The sequence below is a fragment of the Haliaeetus albicilla genome, chromosome 10 (genome assembly GCF_947461875.1).
Source record: "Haliaeetus albicilla chromosome 10, bHalAlb1.1, whole genome shotgun sequence".
Taxonomy (NCBI): domain Eukaryota; kingdom Metazoa; phylum Chordata; class Aves; order Accipitriformes; family Accipitridae; genus Haliaeetus; species Haliaeetus albicilla.
This window is the reverse complement of record NC_091492.1, coordinates 44390136-44398590: the sequence shown is the minus strand read 5'-3', so window position 1 is coordinate 44398590 and position 8455 is coordinate 44390136. Positions and strand designations below refer to the sequence as shown.

General features: G+C 49.6%; 1 long non-coding RNA gene across 1 annotated transcript; it reads right to left on the bottom strand.

Annotated features, from left to right (window-relative positions):
- Nucleotides 1–2488: 2488 nt before the first annotated feature.
- LOC138687537 (uncharacterized) lies at nt 2489–7799 on the bottom strand. The gene is made up of 3 exons (XR_011326718.1): nt 6929–7799; nt 4222–4395; nt 2489–2841 (listed from the first exon to the last, which is right to left on the bottom strand). It is a non-coding gene; the product is annotated as an uncharacterized lncRNA (long non-coding RNA).
- Between the last annotated feature and the right edge of the window lie 656 nt (nt 7800–8455).

The following is an 8455-nucleotide window of genomic DNA, read 5'->3' as shown; positions in this document are numbered from 1 at the left end:
ATAGTGAGGAAAGAATTAAAAAAGTGATACACAGCTTGATACAAGTAGACATAGAGGGAAAGTTTAAGAAGTGACTGGGTACAGGACAAAAAAATTTTGAAATAGCCACAGTGAACTAAAACTGAGAAATATAAAGGAAATTTAAAAGTGACACAGGGCACAGGACAGAGAGGAAAAAAATAAAAAATAAAGACAGTGAACTGGATAAAAGTAGACATAGAAAGCAAATTTTCAAAGCAACAGGGTACACAACAGACAGGAAATAATTAAAAAATAGCAATAGGCAGATTCATAAAAGTAGATGTAGCATCGTGGTTTAAACCTGGCTGGCAACTAAGTACTATACAGCTGCTCACTTACTCCCCCACAGTGGGATAGGGGGAGAATCGGGAGGGTAAATGTAAGAAACTCATGGGTTGATATAAAAAGTTTAATAATTAAAAAGACTTTTTTTTAAGTTGTACAAGGAAAAAAAAACCAGCAAATGAAAACAATTGCTCACCACCAACTGACCGATGCCCAGCCAGTCTCAAGCAACTGGGTACAGGACAGAGAGGGAGGAATTAAAATATAGGGTCAGGGAGACAGAGAGGGGAAGACATAGAAATTAAATTTTCAAAGTCATGGGGTACAAGGCAGTGCAGAAAAAATAAAAAACAGGGAGAAGAAGCTGGTTAGAGAGAGGCATATTAAAAATTTAAAAGGCAACAGGGTACTGGGCAGAGTTGACAGAAGAATAACAAGTTTTGAGGAGCCATACACATAGGTGGGCAGGCAGAGAGGGAGACAGAGGAAGGGAGGCAAGCAGATGTCTAAAGAAGGGAGGCAGAGGTGGGCCTGGATGTAGAGGAGAGGACCTGCGACTCACCACAGCTCCCGGTGCCAGCAGGAGACCTTCACCACCCCGATGCTTCTCTCTCTGCCTCTGCCCCTTCCTCTTCCCCAGTGCCGGCTGCCTGACCCTCACCCACTCGGCAGCATGCAGTAGACACCTCAATGCTCCTCATCCACAAGGCTTGCTTTGATACATGGTGGCTCACGCATGTAGCCAACAAAGGCCAGGGACAGCTCAGAGGGATCCTTCCTTGCCACAGGGACTGGCTATTCCTTGCTGCAGGCACCTACCAGCCAGACCCCCGTGCACTCCCTCCTTGGCCAGTTCCCCTGCCCAGGCAGCCCCCTTTACAGCTGGAGCCCCTTCACACAGCAGGGCCAGCCCCATCCTCAGCCTCACTGGCCACACCTGGGGCCATCCCAGCCCCAGCTGGAGCCCATCAGGAACAGGGGCCATTGCCAAAGCCCCACAGCACATCATCCCCGCCCCTGCACCTACCCACATCCAGGCAGACAGAGGAGGCAGGAAAAATTTATTCATTAATGCATATAAGAATGAGTTGGCTACAAGGCTCAGTGCCCAAAGGCAGCAGGATGGGGGGAATAAAAGGGAAGAGAAAAGCAGGAGGAGGGACAGAGGGACACAGATGTGCAAGACAGGGAGCCAGGAAATTGGATGCTGGGATCAAGAGAGGGACAAGAAGCAGGAAAACCACATAGAGAGAGAAGAGAAGAGAGACTGAGCAGAACAACAGGGATGGAGATGGAGGAATAAATAATAGGAAGCAGGGGAGAGAAGGGGAAGGGACTGGCAGGACAAGAAGATAAAGACGGGACAAGGGACAGGGAAACATTCTCAAGTGATACAGGAGAAGAAACAGCAAGAACTAGAAAAAAGAAACAGGGACCCAGGTAGAGAGAAAAATTTCAAAAAGCAACAGCATACAAGAAACATAGGCAAGAACTAACAAATAGGCACAGGGAGATGTAGACAGAGGGAGATGTAGAAAGAAAATGTAAGAAGTGACAGGGTACAGGACAGAGAGGGAATAGTTAAGAACTAGAGACAGGGAGATGGATAGAAGGAAACAGAAAGAAAATTTTGAAAGCAACAGGGTACAAGAATCAAAAAGTAGGTACATGGAGTTGCACAGAGGGAGACGTAAGAACGAAATTTGAAAAGCAACAGGGTACAAGAAACACAGGCGAGAAATTAAAATAAGGTCAGGGAGACAAAGGGAGGGAAGAGTAGCAAGAAAATTTAAAAAGCAACTGGGTTTAAGAAACATGCAAGAATTTAAATAGGGATGGAGAGGTAGGAAGTTTCAAAAGTGACGACATACAAGAAACATAGGCAAGATTTTAAAAATAGGGACAGGGAGCCTGATAGAAGGAAACTGTGGTGGGTTGACCTTCCCTGGCTGACGAGTGTCCACCAAGCCACTCTATCAGTCCTCCTCCTCAACAAGACAGGAGGGTAGAAAATACAACACAAAAGCTTGTGGGTCAAGATAAGGACAAAGAGATCACTCACCAATTACTGTCACAGGCAAAACAGACTCAACTTGGGGAAAATAATTTGTCAGTCAAAATCAGAGTACAATAATGAGAAATATGAACAAATCTGACAAACAGCTTCCCCCCACTCCTCTCTTTTTTTCCTGGGCTCACCTTCACTCCTGACTTCTCTACCTCCTCCTACCGAGCAGCACAGGGGGAGAGGGAGCAGGGGGTTGCAGTCAGTTCATCACAAGTTGTCTCTGCTGCTCCTTCCTTCTTTGTGTTCTTCTTCTGTTCCAGTGTGTTGTCACTCCCATGGGGCTGCAAGTCCTGCCAGAAAACCTGCTCCAATGTGGGCTCCTCTCCACAGCGTCACAGCCTCCTTCGGGTGAATCCGCCTGCTCTGGCGAGCGGTCCCCCATGGGCTGCAGGGTGCATATCTGCTCTGCCATGGACCTCCGTGGGCTGCAGGGGGACAGCCTGTGTCACCATGGTCTTCACTGCAGGCTGCAGGGGAATCTGCTTTAGGACCTGGATCACCTCCTCCTTTTCCTTCTTCACTGACCTTGGTGTCTGCAGGGCTGACAGCTTCTGTACAGCATTTTTTTAGCCCTTCTTAAATATCACAGAGGTGCTACCAGCGTTGCTGGTTGGCTCAGCTTTGACCAGTAGCAGCTCCATCTTGGAGCTGGAACTGGCTTTGCCCAACATGGGGGCAAGTCCTGGTGTCTTCTCACAGAACCCACCCCTGCAGCCCCTGCCCACTCCCCTGCCCCAGCTTGCCACACAAACTCACTACAACAGTGATTGGCTACAGGGCAGAGAGGGGGGATTGAAAAGTAGGGAAAGGGAGACAGAGAGAGATGGGGGGGAGGGGGGTAGCAATGGGCTACAGGACAGAGAGGAGGAACTAATAAAAAGGGAGAGGGTACCAGACAGAGAGATGGAGAAAAACAAATACTAGTGATGAGCCACAGGGCAGAAGGAAGAATTAAAAAAGGGGACAGTGAGGTGGACAACAGGGAGACTGAGAAATATCAAAAACACTGATGATCTAAAGGGGAGAGAGGGGGGAAATAAAGAACAGGGACAGGGAACCAGACAGAGAGAGTATAATAAAGACAAAAATGGGCTATGGGACAGTGAGGGAAGGAGTTAAAACATAGGGACAGGGACCTGGAACAAGAGAATCTAAGAAAGTAAAAGTGTATCCAGAATACAGGGCAGAGAAAGGAATTTAAAAATAGAGACACAGCATCAGACAGGTGAGAGCGGCGGGAATCGTGAAGGGCTAAAGGGCAGACAGGGAGGAATTAACAAGATTGGCATAAGACAGACGGATAGATGGAGAAAGACAAAGTAGTGATGGGCTGCAGGGCAGAGACAGAGGATAAAAAAAGAGGGATGGGACAGGTCAGAAGTGCAGAGAGAAAAAGAAAACAGAGAGGCAGAACAACAGAGAAAGAGGGGGACTTGGAGAACAAGACAGGGAGAGGTACAGGAAGAAAAAACAAAAAAATTAAAGCAGTGAGAGAAAGAGAAGGTGGGGGCAGGGAGGGACTGGGATGCAGAAGAGGGGTGACACAGCCCCAGGGGTCCAGGACTCACTGTACCTGCCGCTCTTGGAGCTGCTGGGAGAATTTGACAATTCAGACATGTCTGTCTGTCTCTCCCTCTCCCTTCCTCCTCTGTAGCTGCAGTCATCCACCTAAGAGAATAGATTGGTGCCTTACAGCTCTTACAATATGAGGCTTCCTAGAAACACGGCCTCACATGCACACACACACTACATGACTGTACTGTGGTTTTGGTTACGCATACAGACCCTGCCGTGCACACTGGTGATTGGATCTGCTGAGGACTACACTAAGAAGGATCCATCCTCACCTGGAGAGGCAGGCTATCTCTTGTCTGCAGCTGCTGGCTGGATCCTCTTTATTTTATTCTTCAAATAAAAAATATTCTTCAAATGCAGACCACTATGGAATCTTTCCATCTGTCTCGTACTTTCACGGCAGAAGAAAGGGCAACCAGGGTAAAATGGTGCCAGCTGACATCCACCTGAGAGAAGAAAAAACAAACAAACAAACAAAAAAAAACATTAGCACAAAGCTGGGTAGGAATCCAAAGCTGCCTTTTTTTTTTGTGAAGGTTTGTGAAGACAGTACGACTGAGCGGAGGAAAAAGTATTTTTGCATCATCTTTGGTACAGTTGTTGACACAGGCCACTAGAGCTTTTGCATTTTTCAGACAACCGTGCCTTTTTTTTTTTTCCCCTTTCTTTTTTGACTCATTGGCAACTTTACTTTCACTAGAACTCACTTTCCTAGATACACGCAGGTGACAGACATAGAGACCTACATACATTTTCTCAAGCCTTAGTATAGCCGAGGCTTCATCACCCTATACGTCCCAAGTTGAGTATTTTTGCTAGAGAGCACAGCAACACATCTGTCCTTGTGAACTGCCTCATTGCAAAAAAGGAATCATTTTTTCCAGGCCGTTGCTCCAAACGGTCAAGATCTTTTAAAACTGCAGTTGTGCCACCAAACCCGCTCAGGGTCCCTCCTAGCTTTTGACCACCCTGAGATTTAACAGGCACACGCTCCATTCCATCTTCCAACAGCAAAAATATGTTAACGCTCTCGGACCCAGAGCGCAACCCTACGGATGTCCACGCACCCTGCCGTTTTGATGAGGAGCCACCGAGCATCCCTGCGAGCACAGCTGCACGCGCCAGATGGGTTTCCCCTACGCCGCGAGCTACCGGTTTTGGTGAACGTAGTTTCTGACGCTTTAAACCGAAAACCGTACCTCGACGCTTCGCCACGGCAGAAACGACCCATCGCTAGAACGCTACAAAAACGCAGTAACACCAATTGCAAACCCACAGCAGCAACAGCTCCAGAAATATTTAGACCAGGAACAAGGAAGAAGCTGTTTTATTTTTCATCTCACGCACAGGGGAGCGGCAGGCAGAGAAAAGGGTCGGCATTCTGAGCCCTTACAGAAAACGGGCATTCTCCTTCCATTCCTCGGCCCGACCGTGAAGGTCTAAATACCGCAACACTACTACGGCAACGTCGAGAGTAGGGAACAGCAGCCCTGCCACTGGACTTGCCACTGACCCATGCTATTTACGTAGCAGGACGCGTACGCAGAGGGACACGTTTTGCCACACACAACCCTGAACTTCCTGAAAATTTACGTTTACCAAAAAAAGCCATTTGGAACATATTGCCAAACAACATTCGGCAAGAAAGCTTTGATGCGTTTTGACACACGCAAGTTTTTGGTCACTTGCTATTTGCTTCCTGTTGCTGCTGCTGTTCTTCCTTCAGAAATTCTACTCGTAGCCAAGTTATTCACTACTGGTTCAAGCATTTGCCTTCCTGGTATTACCAGCACATGCAGAGAGGCAAGTAACTTAATTGCTCTTCTACAATTATCCAAACGACAATTACAGCCATGAAAGAGAAGGAGAGGTCAGGCAGCAGAAGAGCTCTGCAGGCTGGCACCAGTCAATATTGCACTCTCTAAAAACAAACAACAACAAAACAAAACGGTGACCCTGTAGCCTTCTTTTTTTTTTTTTTTCTTCTTCTTTCAGAGCTCATCCCTGCCTCAGCATTTTGTCTTGTCAGAGCATGAAGCGCAGGTGATCCGTACCCTGACGACTTCTGCGTGTGACGAATGCCTGTTCAGAAATAGTCCAGATCTGCAAGACTGGTGTCATTTTTACGGTTTTAATCATCATAACTCAAATTTTATTTACTCACGCATTTGTGAGGAAACTAATTAACTTTTAGACACTGCCTCTCCTTTTTTTGGGGGGTGGGGGTGGAAATGTGTTAGAGACTGAAAAACATTACAACTCAGAGCTCCCAACCACGAGGGAGCGGTGGAGAAATCAATGAAAGCAAAGACCAACAGCAGCAACATCAACTGAAAGTTGGCTTTAATTCCGATCACCTACTTAAGCGACTCTCCAAGTCTATGCCTCGGTCCTAGGAATGACTAGTCCTTTTTTGGAAGGACAAACTTTTTCACTTAAAAGTCCTAGACTGAAGACTCCGCTGAACGGAATGGGGATTGTCCCACGGGACAACATGCCATCTACACTCTTAATGGGGAAGGAAAAAAAAAAAAAACCCAAATAAAAATCAAGTTTAAGCACCAGTTCCCATCATGTTTCACTCATTACATTTCTACTGGCATCTAGGTGCTCAAAAATGAACTACAGGGACACCACATATTCCTACAAATTCAGTTATACATAAAAAAGTAAAAGGCTATTTCCAACTTGCCCATAAAATCAGTATGAACAGAGAGAAGAGAAACACTCGACCCTGAAGAAGCTAACAGGCAGCTCTGAATTTACCAGACAGGAAATTTCATTCTTTCACCTGAAACAAAAACACATCAAGGGACCAGTTCAGGAGCAGGGCACGATCTGTTAACAGCAATTTTTCCATCAGCTTTTCTGCACTAGCAGCAAATTTGCCTTCTCTGTGGGTTTAATGTGGAGCATCTGTAGTGCCCTCGAACTCGCAAGTGTTTCTCTCCGCTCCCCCAGCCCGATACGTGCGATTACCTGAGCAGCAAGCGGAATTAACCACGCAGGATTTTCTTCGTGTGACGCGGAAGGTGACACTGGGAGAAGAGGAGACAAAGAAATGAACCTGCTTGTCACACCCAGCCAACGGCGAAAAGACAGGGGAGGATTCTGCCGGAAGGGCTCTGCACCCCAGGAGCTCCCGCCGGCCGGTTTCTCTCCCCTTTGCCCGGTACCGAGGGGACGACGACACCTCGCCCGCGCCCCCTCGCGGGGGGGGCTGCCCCAGGAGAGACGGGGGACCCCCACCTCGCTTCTGCCCGCGGGAACGGACCGGGAGAGACCCTCCACGCAGAGAGAGGAGCGTGGCGTGGATTGCATGCCCGAGGGAAGAGGCCGGGCTCCCCGCTGGCAGAAGGACAACTCACCTCCCTGCTGCTCGGAGCTGCTTGCTGCGGACAGCCCTGCCCGCGCCCGGCCGCTCTTCCACCGTGCTGGGAGCGCAGTCCGGCCGACGGACGCTCCAGCGAAAAGACGCTCCAACTAATCGCGCCTCCTGCTCGTTACAGCCGCAGGTACTTTTGCCTCTGGCTAATGCACGCTCCAGACAGTGGACACCCCGCCTTGTTCTAGCTCCCGCTTGCTACAGTTCTGGCTCGCTGAAGCCCCAGCTCCGCACTGAAGCTCCGGCTGATTTCAGCTGCTTCTCCTTACAAGCTCCAGCTACGTGCAACGGTCTGGGCTTTCCATAAGGTTGTATATCAACTGCTGTCAAAACCGGAGCATTACGATTAAACATCAGAGTTACACGCCGAATAAATATTCGTTAGTTTGGGCGATTAATTACTTAACAACTATTCTGAGCAGCGCAGAAAGAAGAGCTGGACTCAAAGAGGGCATGTGGGGTCTGAAAAGCACCTTCCCCCCCCACAGACCATCACAGATGTTGAGTTCGGCCTGCTGCGTGCCGGACTCCCAAACTTCAGCGTCCGACACAACCAGACCCCCATCTCCGGGGAGGGTCCACGCACCCTGCCCGCCCCCCGCTTCCCCCCGCAGCCCCTAACACCCTCCCACCCGCCTGCAAAACCAGCCAAGCCGGCTCCGGCTTTTGGCCCCCGCACCAGCTGACTCAGGGCCCATTTGGGAGCCAAAAAACCCGGCTGCTGAGCCCGTTCTCAAGGCCCAAACACGCAGGGCCGGACCTCTGTTTCTGGGCCCAAAGCCGCGCAGCTCGGTCTGTTTCCGAGCCCGCACATCAGCCACGCGAGCCTGTTGTCAAGCCCCAGGAACAGAAAACTTGTTCTCCATTTCTGACCCTGCAGTGCCCACGGGCGACGCTGAGCGTAGCCACCCCACAGCCCTGCACCCCCGGGGCCCCACATGCAGTTTCGGGGAGTGCTCGGGACCTGCCGAGGGCCCGGCCCCACGCCTCTGCGGGGCAGCCCCAGCACAGGCAGGGCATCGCTTCACGATTGCCGTTTCAGGCTTTATTTCCCCACCATCACCGGCACGGCCAGGCCCCCACCCCAAACCTCCCAGCCGAAGCACCCCCGCGGGTAGCCG